Source organism: Ictalurus furcatus, chromosome 27 (genome assembly GCF_023375685.1).
Source record: "Ictalurus furcatus strain D&B chromosome 27, Billie_1.0, whole genome shotgun sequence".
In the NCBI taxonomy this organism is placed as follows: Eukaryota; Metazoa; Chordata; class Actinopteri; order Siluriformes; family Ictaluridae; genus Ictalurus; species Ictalurus furcatus.
The window spans coordinates 9,479,813-9,496,652 of NC_071281.1; the positions used below are offsets into that span (position 1 = coordinate 9,479,813).

At 41.4% G+C, this 16,840-nt stretch overlaps 1 protein-coding gene across 5 annotated transcripts in view; it reads left to right on the forward strand.

The window, feature by feature from the left end:
- Window positions 1-16,840, forward strand: part of brsk2b (BR serine/threonine kinase 2b) — a 184,598-nt gene that overhangs the window by 24,956 nt on the left and 142,802 nt on the right. The window contains exon 1 of one of the 5 annotated variants that reach the window (XM_053617329.1): window positions 9,859-10,116. The exons of the other annotated variants lie outside the window; for them this stretch is intronic. The gene's annotated coding sequence lies outside the window, so the exon portion shown is untranslated. Of the gene's footprint in view, window positions 1-9,858; window positions 10,117-16,840 lie in introns of those variants that run through there. 5 annotated transcript variants of the gene reach the window in all.

Sequence of the window (16,840 nt, forward strand, 5' to 3'; positions counted from 1 at the left end):
AGAGAAATGCATAGCTGATTCGCTAAATTGGCCACAAGTGACCAGGTCACATTACATGTTCTAAGATCACCTCCGTGTCACAACTCATGACCAAAGAATTCTTGTGGTTTTTGTCTGCGACAGCAAAATTGAGCTGTACAGTATAAACCTGGCTTAAATCCATGTCTAGCATTTGGGTACCACATCAATGAGTGGTCGTTCCTATGAAGTTTAATTGGTTTTCTAAAACTTTACAGGGTATATATCTTTGCTTAAAATCGTGTACGACACTGACATCATTTCAGGTCACTCCTGCCAATAGGCTAAGCTCATCAAAGGCTCAGCTGTTATAACAGTTGACAGTTGGACCTTTCCGCCTCATCCAAACTCGCTCTGTCATGTCCTCTGGGGTGAAAAACATTAGGTTACTGTGGCCTTTTCTCTTCAGCACAATATTGGAAATACTAATGAGAACCTATTAAATGTCAGATCATCAAATCCATTCATTTTGGAACTATGTTTATAATGATCGTTTATGCTGTCCCTGCAGAATATTTCCTATTTTTTTAAGCAGGTCAGGAGAAGACATATTGCTCATTGAATATTGTTAACACTTTCTGAGCAGAAGGCGCACCTCCAATAACCTTTGCTTAACAAATGATCCACTTTTTTTCACTTTGAGGTTTAAAACTGAAGCAGCAGAGAGGACTAGGGTGCTGAAAGTTTGATAAAGCACAAGATCACACAGTGCCTTTAGGTGAGGAAAGGGGATAATAGTGCCTCCTTCGATCCTAGCTTGCACATACTCATCTGTTCCCACGCACAAGGTCATTGCTGCACCCATGGGCCCGGGTATGTAGGAAATTGCTGACTGAAGGAGAGGAAGTATTTAACACGTGGTCACCCCTCAGCAGGCTCCGCGCACAATCGGGAACGGTGAAATTACTTTTCTGCTGATGCCTATCCGCCCTCTCTTGCCGATAAGTATTTCGGGATTTACTTAATTATTTCTCCTTGATTTGCTTCTTATCTTTTCCTTGCCAAAGGCTGGCTGCATTGAAATACATTTTTGGCTGTTTTCAAGATCAGATATTAATCTGATCTCAGGCTCTCTGAAAAGTAAAACAAGAATATATTTCGTTACGCAAAGTTCTGCACGGTTATTCTTAATCTACTGCTTGGCCTGCATGAGTTACAGTACTCCACCTTCACCTAGCCAGAGTGAGATGTTCAAGGAGCTTCATAAACTTCTCAGGGATGTGCTTAGAGGTCACATGATGCATCTTAAACTCCAAGCTGATTCTAACTCATCCAACCCGTGTTCTACTTGCAGTCCAATGTCAAGAAGTAGCCTCTGCTGGAAGGTAGTAAAACAATTTATGTAGCCAATTTACACACAAGAGCACACAAAAAGTCAAAGTTTTGGTTTGAGCTTCACACGCCTCAGAAAAAGAAAAATTCTAGATACACTAGAAAACACTCCAGATGCACTAGATATAGTGAGGGGATAGGGTTTCTCTTGAAATAAACCTGATTAAGCTGGGCTTACACTGTATGATTTTCAGCTTGATTTTGTTGTTACACAAAAAGTCGCACATTGTAAAAGAATTCGTTGGTTGTGTGTTGAGGTAGATAGTGGACAATATGACATGCTCACCAATGGACCGAAAAAATGGCAACCATCACAACCAAAAAAAAAAAAAACTGCAAGCAAATATGAGTCTGACTACTGCTATGACCCTCAGCTAAAAGCCACCGATATGAGGACGGCATGTTATTACATTAAACTCCAGAGAAAGCTAGAAAAATAGAGTAGTGCTAATAGCAAAAGCAAGCTAAATAAAATGGGACATGGAGAACATGTTATCACATAGAGATTTTATTGAGATGATCTTGTACACTGTGACAAATAATAATCTTAAAAGTGTACCACTGGCTTTAGTCTGAAAGGTTAGCCCCATGAACTCCAAGAAATGTTATTATTAGCATAATCATTTGGCACTGTTTTCCACTTAGTTACTGGAAGACAATAAATGTAGAAAGCATTAGAGGTTATTATAAACCAACAGAAAAGAAATCCCATGTATTACTTTGAAAAAGCAAAATTGCTGTCAGGTAGGAGATTTAACGAAATATTTAACTGGCAGAATTTAAATGCGAGGCCTCAAATGAACTTGAGGAATCTGAAAAGAATCACCATTAATAATAATAAAGTGATAGATTCTTGATTCAAGGGTGCACAAAATTCCACATGCATCCATTCTGTGTTGACCTTACCAAAGCAGAGTTATGAATTATATATACCCACAGTATTCTCCTCAAAAACAGAAAAACAGAATGCATTCCTCTTATTTGCGCAAAGTAGTCGATGGTCTATTCTGAAGGGATGGACCCTGGTGTTCTTATGAGTCGCTGTAGATAGTTTGAGTCGTATCTGCTGACTTCCATGGTGCACTTGGCCTGAGTTGGACACCGAAGGGGGCGGAGCCTGATCACTGTCCACAGCAGGGAATGATTTACTGTAGAGCAGGACGCTTATGGATTTCTAAACAAACCATTCCCTCCAGCCCTTTTGCCCTTTCTCCTAGATAACTGAGAGGACATGTTTAAGTGAAAGGGAAGGGAGCTTGGTTAGTATGTGTCTGGGTATTGTCACTAATCCTAAAACCTATTTGGTACCAAAGCAGTGGTTGAAGACTGTCGTTAACTCTGAGTCTTCATCTATTCCACATTATTAAACCAGAGTTGCTTTTGAATCTTTTTTGATCAATAAAACAACGGCACAGATTTGAAGTCTGGTTAACACACTGTTGCAAAATTGTTGCAGTTCCCTTTGGAACCATTTTTTTTTTTTTTTTTTGCTAAGTGATATCTTCTTTCAACTTCGTCTTATTATCATCTCTCGCTGTAGTATCAAAACTAGAATATTCTCACAGTCACAGGATAATATTAATCCACCAGAGAACTGTGAACAATGGCTCACTCACTGAACAGAAATGGACTGCAGTTTCTCGAGTTGTAATGTTGCTTTGTCTCAGCAGAATTGAGTGTGTGCAAAAATATATAATGTATGTATATATGTATATACACATACATATGTATACATATATGTATGTATAGTTTATATTCCTGCTGAGTAAGAGGGTTTAGTTTTATGAATGTCATCCTTAATAAGTATAGAATAAAACATGACAAGGCTTGCTGTAATCCACGACAGGTTGGTGTGACGTGTTACCACCTCGATGTGGATTATTTTCCTACAATAGCGTTTCCTGTAGTATATTATTCCTCTTAGGTCACAGTGATTTCCCAAAACTAATGAACAACAGTTTGTCATGTTATAGAGAAGCCAGAAAGCACAAGTGTCCTCTTCTGTCCTGAAAATTCTCCTGGGGCAGAAACCTGTTACACAGCGTGGACACTGGAGACTCCTTCCATGATTGATAAATATGCATCTCCTTACAGAAAACTTCACCATATCATTTACATTATTATTATTATAATTATTATTATTGTTTATAAAACACATTTAAATAACAACATTGTGGTATATAGTTCCTTTTTGTAGTGTGTTTGTGATTTTGTTTAAAGTTGGCTATAGCTAGGTGTTTTGAAATTTAAAATTCAAGCAAATCTGGTTTCTCAAATATGACCACCACCTCAAAACCCAAGCACGTGTACTCACTGAGCTCCCAGGTGGCATATGGTCGCCCCATCATTAGGCGATCATACGTATATATTGCAATGATACTATAGCCATCCATGTCCAGGAGTCTGTAAAAAGTGGTTAGTGGCTTTATATGTCATAAGCTGCGTTTACATGGACAACAATAATCCACTCTTAACCCGATTAAGACCATACTTTGATTAAGAAACTACCATGTAAACAGCAATTTTTACTTACCTTAAGGTCATACTCGAATTAAGCCCTAATTGACTTAAGACAGGTGGAGTACTCCTGTTTTAGAACGCATTATCGACGTGTATTACAGACATGTAAACACCTTAATCACTTTATGAACGTCGTGTGAGAGTTTTCACCGCATTTTGCGACAGGACACTTACACACACGGCAGTTCTCAACATTTTACGGCGAACAAGAGAATTAGGCTGCGTCCCAAACCTCATATTTGCCTACTATAGGCCTGTAGTGGGGAAAAATACATGTATCTCGGCTACTATATAGACGGTAAGTACGCGGTTTGAGACGCAGCCCATGGCTTCAAGCAGTTGTCTATTAGCACGTATAGCATGACAAATAATTAACTGCACTTAAAGCGTTCGTAAAAAAATTCAATGAAAACACCCAAAACTGTATACGGTACCATAACAAAGACGCACTGTATGTTGATACGTGAAATTCTGGAGGGACGTCGGACGGTGTGGCGCGGTGACGTGATGACGTGGGCTGTTAATCTAATTATGTTCTAAAACATGTAAAACGGGAACATGACAGGAGTATTCTAAAAGCAACTCATGTAAACACCTTAATCACATTATTATCTTACTCAAAGTAAGGTCAATAATTAGATTACTGCTGTCCATGTAAACGTAGTCATAGACAAGAAAGAACTGGACATTTTTAAAAATGTGGTTACCTCACCGTTGAGAAACTGTGCATGTCCCTTCTGAACCATTTTTTTTTTCGCTAAGTGCTATCTTCTTTCAGCTCCGTCTTATCATCATTTCTCAGTGTAGTATCAAAACTAGAATATTCAGAATATTCTCACAGTCACAGGATAACATTAATCCACCAGAGGGCTGAGAACAATGGCTTGCTTTCTGAACAGAAATGGATCACATTTTCTCACAGGTTGGTAGTGGTTGTGGGAAAGAGGAGATCCAGCTAATGGGTAGGGACTGGATGTTGGGAGATTGGGAGAAAATTATGTGGTGAAAAAAAGGTGGTGAGATTTAGTAACTTGTGGCCTATGGCTGTACTGAGGTATGAGTTTGCTTTACCACATCAGCCAGTGTTGAAGACCTGAGATGCAATTTCCATTGTTTGGGATGCAACCAAGCCAGCTAGTTTAGTTACCGCTTTCACATCACTGTGTATGTTTCACTGGTCTGCTCTGCCATTTTGCTAACCTATAATTAGCTATAGATGTTAAGATATAATGATCAGATACACTATATGGCCAAAGATTTGTGGACACCTTACCATCAGACCCATAAGTGGTTCTTCCCCAAAAGTTGGAAGCATACAGTTATATAGAATGTCTTTGTCTGCTTTGGAATTACAAAATCCCTTCACTGGGACTAAGAGGCCCAAACTGGTTCTAGCATGACAATACACCTGTGTACAAATGAGGATGATGAAAGCATCATTTGCTAAGGTTGGAATGGAAGAACTGGAGTGGCCAGCACAGAGCCCTGAACTCAACACCAATGAACACCTTTGAGATGAACTGTAATGCTTTCGTGGAACTGCTAGGAAATGCTTTAGTGGCAGAATGTGCAAATCACCACAGCAACACTCCAAACTCTAGTGGAAAGCCTTCCCAGAAGAGTGGAAGTTATTATAATAACAAAGTGGGACTGGAATTAGAATTTCAAAAAGCACAATATAAGTGTTATTGTCAGGTGTCAAAAATCTTGGGCCATATAGTGCAACTCGATGTTTAAAACAAAGGCTGTGAATTATCAACTGTGTGTGATTTCTTTGTTGCTTTGCTCTTCCTTTCCTTTCTTGGAACTGCCAATCAATGAACCTCTGTCCCGCTGTCACTGATGAGGACTGATGCATTGTGGGCTGCTAAAACCCTGGGTGACCTTGAGCTTGGTGTGCCAAGCCCAAAGTCAGAGGGTAACAAGCCATATTTTGGGAACCACTGAACCCCGACTCCCAACCCCTCCTCCTCCACTCCCACTTGGACCATGCTCAGTGTTGCTTCCTACATGTTTTCTTTTTACCATGTATGGGATATAGGACATATGTGACGAGTCCAAATGCTCTCGCTGTGCACCATCTATGAGGAGACAGAAACGTTGTACCAGCTGAATTCTCAGTCGTCCTGTTTTACCACATCCTCATTCCCTCAGCCTTCCTCTTCGCTGCCCTTGCGTGTTTTTGTCATCTGCGCTCCTGCATTTTCCTTGGAGGGGGATAATTCTGGGTGATTGTGGAGGATTACAGAAGGCCAGCAAAGGATTTTGTCCACCGCTCGCCAGCTTTATTGCAGTAATGGGCCGAGGAGGCTGAACTGTCTGTCTGAGCTCGGTGGGGGTCTGGAGACACACGCGTGCCCTGTGATGACAGAGGGTTGAGTTAGCATGAAGCGAACAGAGAAAAGGCTATGAACTAGTCGTCGTAACATGATATAACAAGAGAATATGAACAGAAGGTCATCATTTCCCTGAGGGGCCATCATGCTGGGTAGAGGTGACTCCAGTTTAAACTGCTGCTGTGGATGTTCTATGTAGCTTTTCAGAGAGCTATATGAGTACTCTTTAGCTATTAGCTATGTGAGGTATTTCCTTCGTTAGTCCGCATTTTCTATCCCTGACTTTTTGCTTGTGTTTAAAGGTGGTGGTCTAGGTGCCATTGAAATCAGATGCTTTTACTAAAGAAAAATTTGGCAACCATAATTGCAGGTAAGGGAGGATGGGGGCTTAGTGGTTAGCACGTTTGCCTCACCCCTCCAGGGTTGCGGGTTCGATTCCCGCCTCCCCCCGTGTGCGTGGTGTTTGCATGTTCTCCCCGTGCTTCGGGTGTTCCCTCCAGGTACTCCAGTTTCCTCCCCCAGTCCAAACACATTTGTTGTAGGCTGATCCAGGGTGTCCCCCGCCTAGTACCCTGAGTTCCCTGGGATAGACTTCAGGCTCCCTGCGACCCTATGTAGTATAAGCGGTACAGAAAATGGATAGATATGGAGTGTCGCACCCAAAAACTACTTAAGCACCTGCTTAACCTATCTCTGAATACTTTCCTCATGGAAATTTTGACATAACTTTTGGACTTAAGTCACCAACTCTGCACCCATGCTGGTTATGTACAAGTCAAGTGCTTAACCTGCTACTCCTAGCGTGTCAGTGTGCACTACAGTGCTGTACCTGCCATTAGCTTGAAAATGATGTGGTGTCATGAGTCATATATTTCAAAGGAGACAAACATACCTTCACTTTCCACACCAAATGGATAGAAACTAGAAAATTGGAAAAATTATATCAAGTGCTTGTAGTTAATTAAGAGAAATCCTTTCACCCCCAGACAATTATCAGCAAAGTCTTGGCGTCTTAATGAGTATCTTTAAATACAATCATTTCAGACAAGTCTGTGAAAGGCCTTTCTGCTGCTATGATCTATTGTTCAATTTAAATCTCGAATGTCTTCCGTTGAAACGGGTTCCCGTGCACACTATAGCCATAAATAAATGATAAATGGAAAATGTGGTCTGGCATTTTATTTCATCACAGTAGCCCACGTTTTTCTTTTGATAACGCCCACACCGATCGCCAGGGGCCAGGTTTGATTTCTGGCCTGTGGTGCTGGTTTATTATTGTTTTCATCTTTGTAGCCCACAGAGATTAAATGGAAATTCGGTTGCTCCATATATTCATGTAATGAGACGTAGACATGGCTGCTGAAATTTGCTTTTTGTTATGGCTTCCTATACTGCCACGTTTAGCAGGATCTTTTAAGGCCCACAGCTAAAACAAGGAGCTAAAAGGCATTAAATTACTGCAGTTCTTCGAGCATGATTAGTTCCATTTGCTGCAGAAAATCACTTCCTCTTATGAGTTCAAACAAACTTAATAGCTGCTGAGAGCGTTACATGAAATACAAGAATATTTGTCTCACATGCGTGAGCTTATACAAACAAGTAATTCCTCATGATGCAAATTTCAGTCTTCAATGTTTCGCGCTTTATTCCTTCCCACTGTGTAGGACTTGCTATTTTTAATGCACTTCTTAATGATGTGGCAATGCAGTATTTATTCCTGTCTTTCCTCTGCCAGTTTGTTTTTCCACAATGATATTAGACATGATTAAAAAAGGTCACTGGTCGAAGATTTTAGACAGTGTTTACCTTAACATCTTACCACCGTCTTGCCAAGCTTTTCGCTTGTGCTATCTGTTGCTGGCGTTGGCAGAAATGTTTGAAATGTTTATTAAAGGAAACGTGACATTTAGAATAATCTCAGAGCTTTATAGAGATTAGCACTTGCTCCGGAGCCACACCTGGCCCACCCTAAGCCCACATTTCGCTTTCTTTGTTGCTTTGTTTATGATATGTGCAGCACATGTGAAGGGAATGGATCAGGATGGATTAAGCCCACTTCCATCCCCCCATTCTCTCCTACACCCCCATCCTATTTTCTATACTTTAGTACCAAAATATATTTGGGTAGAGAGGGAGAGAGAGGGGGTTTAATGCTTGCTGGGATGCAGGACCTCATTAATCTGTCCCAATTTCCCTTTGACATAATCCAGACTGAAATGTTCTCTAACAGAGAACAGAGCTAAGACACACTGATCTACAGTGGCCTGTGAGTGCAAAACACATTCATAATAAAGCAAAAAACGAAGCAACAAATTAGAAAATGCAACGACAAAACAAAAAACTCGCTGTTTTGTTTTGCTAGGCAATCCTCATATAACAAGTAATTCACGTATGCATTGTTCACGTAGTGAGAGTGAATCACTATTATATCATTTACAAATCACCTTTCTGCTGCTAAAGCACATGATTACAGCTCGAGTGCTGTGACTTCAAATATCGTAATGTTTGAAAGAGAGTGAACCAAGAAAGCTGATGGGGTGAGGCTGAAACAAAATGCTCTATGGGCAGTGGCTAGAATCCGCCAGGGGGTGTGGCCATTTGAGTGACACGTGGAGGCAGCTAGGACCTTTACAATAAGCTGTGCCACCCCAAATCCTCCAGGGTTGGGTGTTTGATTCCCGCCTCCGCCCTGTGTGCATGGAGTTTGCATGTTCTCCCTGTGCTTCGGGGTTTCCTCCAGGTACTACAGTTTGCTCCCCTAGTCCAAAAACATGCATTGTAGGCTGATTGGCATCTCTAAATTCTTTGTGGGTGTGTGTGTGGGTGTGTGTGTGTGATTGTGCCCTGTGATGGGTTGGCACCTTGTCCAGGGTGTCCCCCTGCTTGTGCTCCGAATCCTCTGAGATAGGCTCCAGGCTCCCTGCGACCCTGTGTAGGATTAGCGGTACAGAAAATGGATGGATGGATGCCACAATGATCGTTTTAGACTTTGTCCAAAATTTTTGAGCAAGGTCGCTGAGAAAAAAATCAGATATGATGCTAATGCAGTCTTGGCCTCTGTATATTCCCTTAGTGTGTTTTAACCCCTTTTTGATACGCCATATCTAAACACGTGAACATTTACCTGATCTACGCATGTAAAATGATTATTTATAAACTCGAAAATTGAGACATAAAGTATGAACCTATTCATAAGGCAAAAGTCTTATGAGAAGCAAAACATACATGAAATGCATTTGATGTAAAGTTACCATTTCAATGGTGCATTCACACTAAACTGTACAGAAATGAATTATGCTTGTTGTTCTGTGCATACAATTAGAGTAATTTATATGACATAATATATGGTGTATATCTAACCTTGGTATTGTATGTTAATACCTAGAGCAACCGTTCTTCATTTATGAATATGTACTGCTTGGTCATTTACTTATATTTGGCATACAAATCAAAGGTTGTTTTGCTTATACTACGCAAATCATTCTGGGTCTGTGCGTCCACAGCACGCTAGGGAATCCTCTTCGACCCTCATGCATGCATAACAGGAGCCCTCAGCAATGCTCTAGTGTGCTGTGATGATGCCGTGTAGTCTGACCCAGTACGTGTGTATATGTCATGTAGCTTTAATCGAGCGCAGAGGTAGTAAGTAATCCACAGTAAACAGTCTCAGTGTGTAGTGCTGTATATTTGTGTGTGGTGCTTTTTGCAGTCTTTTATGAGCCTGCTGGTGTTGTATGTTTTACTGTATCCGCGTGCAGTGGGAGGCTGGTCGGATGTGGAGAGTGTGGGAGGAAGAGGTCGTCTGAGTAGGCCGCACAGACAGGAAGTCATGCAATCCGAGGCTTCCCTCTGATTCCTGCCGGCAGGCTCAGAGCACCGAGCCCGGTCAGGAATCGATCCTCGCCTCTGTGTAGGAGCAGCTTAGGTTTGGTTTAGATCATATCAGTGCTGTGTATCCACTGCTGCAGACGAAATGGTGAAGAATCCGAGCTGCCCTCTCTGAATCATGCCAAGTTCTGCTCGGAGATACTATTTTTAACCGTGTCTGACAGACGAAAATATTCCTGGAAATGCAGTTATTTTAGTGTCACTAGGTGCAATGTGATTACGCAGAAAGAGAGCGAGAGAGAGAGAGAGAGATGTAGTTTCTCACCCCTGCAGCCAGTGTACTGTGGAAGTAACAACCTCTCCAGAGCAAGCACTCCACTTACAAGTCAAGCTGCGAATGTGTAAAACAACCGGTGTAATCAATGGCGAAGAGAGAAGGCCGTTAGCAAGACTTGGAATGAATAATTTGTAAGTGGGAAGGGGGGTTGCAGAGCTGATTATAGCTGCATGACGCTGACAGGTCGTCTGACTGAAGGTCTTTGGCTGCCTTCATTATCTGTCTCAGTAGGGGGGGTAAGACTGGAGCACAGGGCTTCTCAGACGTTCAAGGAGTCAGAGACTGAAACAAGACAGGAAATAAATACGCATCATGCAACCCACACTGTCATCCAGTTCTCTCTGCGTCGCTCCAGTCCCTGAGCTGCAGCACAAACTAGATCAGGATGTTACAGCATTGAGGATGACAGTAATCTTTTTCGGGGACTTTATTTTGAGAACGCATACTCCTGTGAGTTTGTCGGTTCCTGTAATGCCATAGATTTAAGAAACAGCTCCCTTAACTGGAAGTGACCAGTTCTAAAATCAAGGTTGGTGCACCTTTCGGGTTGTTCTGTCGTTCGAATGAAATCCGTCTCGTCTCAGTTGCTAAATGATGTCACACCATCTATTTCAGGCAAAGCACCTTCGTGTAGAGCAGCGACAATCAGTGCAAAACTATTTTTTGCAGCAATACGTGACACAATTCATTTTCCCCTGTTAGGCATTACTCATCAGTGGTTGTAAATACAAACAACGAAAATAGATCCCGTGCCCTCCTATTTAAATAAATCTGATTTGATTTGCCTCAGTGCTTCTGGTATTAATGTATCCCAATAGCTGCAAGAATCCTTGGCAAATATGATGATGGAATTGGTGGACAAACTCGATTTATTTCTTTATTTATTTATTTTGCTTTACCCGTCGAGCCTCACATTTTGTTGCTACAAGAAGTTCTGAGAGAGCTGACTACTTCTAGCATCGTTTACGATTAAATTAAAATCAAGGGCTCAGGCGTAGCCGGCTGCTGGTGGTTCATGTTTTCTGAAATGTGATATGTTCCACTCGAACACCCTTCGGCTACCTGCCATCGTTTATCCGTCACTGAGTATGGAGCCTGGGTTGCATTGAGGGATGAAAGCACTGGCGCAGGAGGACAGGACGCTTCCCTGCATGTGTATTCAACTATTAAGTCGTGTTTGTTTGCTGCCTTCCATGTTGTTAAACCTAGGAGAAGGAGGAGGGACTCGACAGGATTTCTGAAACTGAATAGCCGCCGTTTTTGCACAGTGTTTAAACAGTGTTTGTTTAAATAGTTATCCTTTGTTGGTTTATTGATCAAATCTTCACTGCGCTCTTCCGTAGGTCAAGTCGAGTAGATTTTTATTGTCATCACATCCATATACCTAGAGAAAACAACAGGGCAAGCAAGTGCTTAGCTGAGGCATTATCAAAAAAGGAAAAAAAAAAGGAAGCCCACACACCACTTCACACTGGAATACATTATACATTATTGTGACATACAGTATAGACGTTTTGAGACTAAGGAGCCTCTTTGTCTGATCTAATTGAACAGTTCTCACACACCCATTTAAATTTCAATTGCCTAATCCATCAGGTTGATGTCATGTAAGGTGAAGACAGATTATCGCTAATGCCTCTGCCAGCATGAGTTGGTCACATGATGAAAAAATGTGCATGTTCAATGTTCATGTGCATGACTCAGTGACCAACAGCTGTTGCAGTGTCAAAGGGCTGTCACAACAACTATGAAGACGCCATTTTGACCATGTGCACCAGTGTGGATTCGTCATGTACACAAATGAAGCATCATGTTCAGTTACTAGAAAATAAAACAATATCTTTTAATTATACGTGACACACAAAATGATGACGGCTAGGAAATAACGGTTTGGGGGGATTTGTAAGGACATATTTTTGTACTGGTTTTTGGCACAGCACCACTTGATTGCTTATTATATATTCATTTTGTACATTCGTTCTTTGGTTTGTATCATTGCAGTTTAATTTGAGGAAATTTTAAAACCAGTTGTCATTTTTAGACCATGCTTTATATGGTTATCATCCATAAATGCAATGGAGTTTTTCCTTGCCACCGTCGCCACTCAGTGGCTTGCTCAGTTGGGATAAATTTGCACCTTTAATATCTGTATACCATGTTGATATTTCTGTAAAGCTGCTTTGAGACAATGTCTATTGTAAAAAGCGCTATACAAATAAAATAAATAAATAAAAATAAATGTTTTTTTATATATTGCCCACCTCTATACACCACTACAGATACTATTAATATCCATTAACCAGCTACTTATATAGGAACATCTGTAAGGTGAGGATTGGAAAACAAATACCAGATGATGTTCTTCCAAACTTCAATTGTCCAGGTTCAGGGAGTCTGTTTGCGCTGTAGCTTCAGGTTCTTGTAGAACCTGATATGGTTTCTGCTGTTGTAGTCTATCTGCTTTAAGATTCATAATATTGTGTGTTCTGAGATGCGTTTCTGCTCACCATGGTTGTAAAGAGTGGTTATTTGCATTACTGTAGACTGGAATCACTCTAGGACCCATTCTCCTCTGACCTCTCTTATCAACAAGGCGTTTTTGGCAACACTGGATTTGTATGTTTTTCTCACAATACAATTCTGTGAAAACTCTTTGAGACTCTTTTGAGTTCCAGGAGATCAGCACTTACTGAAACACTTAAACCAAACCAAAGCCAAAGTCACTGAGATCACATTTTTCTGATGTTTGCTGTGAACATGCATTGCACTGCTGCCACATGAATGGCTGATTGGATAATTGCATGAATGAATTGAAGTAGTCGGTGTGTGTGTGTGTGTGTGTGTGTGTGTGTGTGTGTGTGTGTATGTATGCTCAGTGCAGCTGTACGGGGATCGGGACATAGCCAGAGTCCCAGGCAAAGTAGAACTGTCCATGGTGCTGACGTGGTTTAGCTCTCTGCACAAGTATTCCTTTTCCTTTACGCATACCACTGACACAAATTGGGTAATGAATATTTGAACGGTTATATTTGGTTTAGCAGAATCTCCTTTGTTTTGAGCATCTGCTCTGTGTTTATAATCCAAATTACTCATTTATTTAAGAAACATGCTTATAAGGATGGGTAATGTTGCATCACTGGGGAGAGCATGAAGTAGATTGTGTTCATCTCGCACACTTTATGCTCGTGTGAGTGTGTGAGAAAGAAAGAGACAATGAAATATAGAGTGTGCATGCATTTGTGTGATTTACAGATCATTTTGGCTTCTCTGTTGCTGGCTCAGAGACTCAGCCTGAAGGCGTGATATTTTCGCCTTTGATACTCTCACACAGGCGAGGAGAGACGCTCACTAGAGTTGGAAATTGCGGTCAGAGGGCAGTATGCACACACCCACGCCTACACACACACCCACACACTCACACACACACACACACAGATGCACATGGAGGGTTACAATTGGCCCAAGGCTGCCGTTTATCATGTGGCGTCATTATCCACAGAAGATGGTGCAGTTTATGGAGATTACAGCCCAAAAGTAGGTTAAGATGAACACCACCTCTCTGCACCAACACAAACACCATTACTGTCCTTTGATACCGACGGGAGCTTTCCGCCCTCCATTTTTCAGTTTATTTATTTATCGGGTTATAGATTTGTAGCTATTTACATGTATATATACTGTGTGTGTTTGTGTGGTAGGTTGTCAATACTCAAGGCAACTCCGTAAAATACATGTACTGTATGAATCAGAGTAATATTACAGTGTTTATTTGTGAGTCTTTGTGACTTGAGGGTAATAATATGAAATGGCTCAGAAGTTATGGTTCTGGTCTACGGAAAAGGAAGCTTGTGAGTTTGAATCCTAGTCCCATCAAGCCTTATCTGCTCAGTTCAATAGTAAGTCCATTTTGGTTAAGAGTGTCAAATGAGTGAAAGTATAAAATGTAGAAATTCCCATTATATCATATGTTACACTCCAAATTGTACACATGAGCCATCCACCATTTGGTTGGGCATTTGTGTGTCTATTTGCATATTAGTAATTGCTAATTGTTTAAATGTAGATATTATGGGATGCACTAACCCACTGTTAAGTATTGGCATTTGGCTGATATAGACATAAACCAGACTGGATTTGATATAGATGTTTAGTGCCACATACATGCATGATGTTAACTGGCACAACACCAATCCTGCTTGTGAACAGAAGATACACATGGTCTTAAGCATTTTCTTTAAATACCTGTAATATTTTGTAAAATGCAATAAGAGAATCCCTCAGAGAATCATCTTGGTGTCATGCGGTGGAGTCGGAGCCGGATGCAAATGCAGTTTAGAGTTTTATTAAAAAGACATTTACATTATGGCATTTGGCAAGCTTGCTTATCCAGAGCGACTTACAGAAATGCTTTGAAATCTCGATCGGTAAATTCATCCTGATAGAACCTAGGAAGGTTGAAAACAAGTCGTGCAGCTGCATTCTAGATCAGACTGGCAAACAGATCCAAAACTGGAGGCAAATGATGTAAACAAAAACAGGCAAGATGTCAGGCGATCAGCAAACAACAGTACAAGGGCAAATCCAAAAACCAGAATATGAAAACACAGAGTACAGGGCTTGGTAAGTTCAGGTAGAGGCACACTGAGCATTATTTCACTAAGAGCCTATCTTGGAACTGCATATTTATAGAGTGTGTGTGTGATTGGGATCAGGTGTGCATGATTAAAACTCTGGTGAATGTGAATGTGATGGTGCAGTGTTGTGATGGGGATTGTAGTCTGCGGCGGCCATGTTTGTAGACCGCAGTGTGTTTTGGGAAGTGGAGTCTCCTTCTGATTCTGGCACTGATACGACCCTAGTATTGGATGAGTATCAAATGTCGGATGACATTTAGACCTCTGCTGTTTATCCATCCATCCATCCATCCATCCCTTTACCATACTGCTTATCCTACACAGGGAAGCCTGGAGCCTTTCCCAGGGGACTATGGGCACATGGAGGGGGGACACTATATGCCCCCCCATATATATATTACATAAAAACAACAGAGGATTGGCATATCTGTAATACATTGGGTATTTACGTAATACAAGTGTTTTTCTGTAGAATCTGAGTTGCCCTCATTCTCTAGGACATTCATACTGAAGTAGTGAACAGAACATGAGTGCTAATGGGACAGTAAGAGGGGATTTATCCAAAGCAACTACAAGGGTAATTTAAGGGTGAAGATCTGCTGCATTATTGTTGTCCATCTCTTCATCATCCTTTTTAAATGCTCCAAATGGATTTAATAGAGGGAAAAGAGGACCGCTACCAGACACAACTAAAATGTCAGGCGTTCAGAGCATTGCAACCTCCCATTGCAGATTAGATATGATAGAGGGAGTTCAGGATGGAAAGCAATGACTTGCTGACCTTTTCCTCGTTTATCAGCCTTCATCCATCAGCACAGCCTCTCCTCTTAACATAATTCTCTCTCTCTCTCTCTCACACACACACACACACATACACGCTCAAAAACACCCAGGAGTAATAATGGAGAGATTCGTATCTTAATACCAGAGATGATGATCATCACTCCATCCCCATTTCCTGTGAAATGTGCTTGAGCCATTTAAAGCTCTCTTTAAAATGGAAAAAAAGCTTGATAGTAAATCGAGGCATATTTAGTTGTGTACACTCTGACATTCCTTAGGTATGAATTATAAGATGAGGCTTTTGGGTGCCATGAATTCAAATAAATATGATTTAGGGCGGTTTGTGTTATTATGTGATACATTGTGTTTTAATATTGTTATGACAATATTAAATAATGGAATAATGGTTGAGAGGTCACACCGCTTTCACTAGAACTGACAAGCACAAAAGCCATGCCTCCTTCGATGGTACTAACAGATACAAAGGCAACATCTTCACTGGGGCTGACAGGTACACAGGCCACGCCTATTTCATTTGGGAATGACAGATACACAGGCCACGCCCACATCACTGAGGCTGACAGGTACACAGGCCACACCTACTTCATTTGGACTGACAGATACACAGGCACGCCCACTTCATTGAGGCTGACAGGTAGATAGGCCACGCCCACTTCATTGAGGCTGACAGGTAGATAGGCCACGCCTACTTCATTGGGACTGACGTATACACAGGTCACACCTACTTCATAGGGTCTGACAGGTACACAGGTCACGCCTACTTCATTGGGACTGACAGCCACACAGGCTACACTTACTTCATAGGGACCAACAGGGACACAGGACACACCTATTTCATTGGCACTGACAGGGACACAGGCCACGCCTACTTCACAGTGGCTGACAGATACACAGGCCACACCTACTTCACTGGGGCTAACAGATACACAGGCCACACCTACTTCACTGGGGCTAACAGATACACAGGCCACACCTACTTCACTGGCGCTGACACTAATTCATAAATGGAAAACTGTGTAGATTTCTGGACT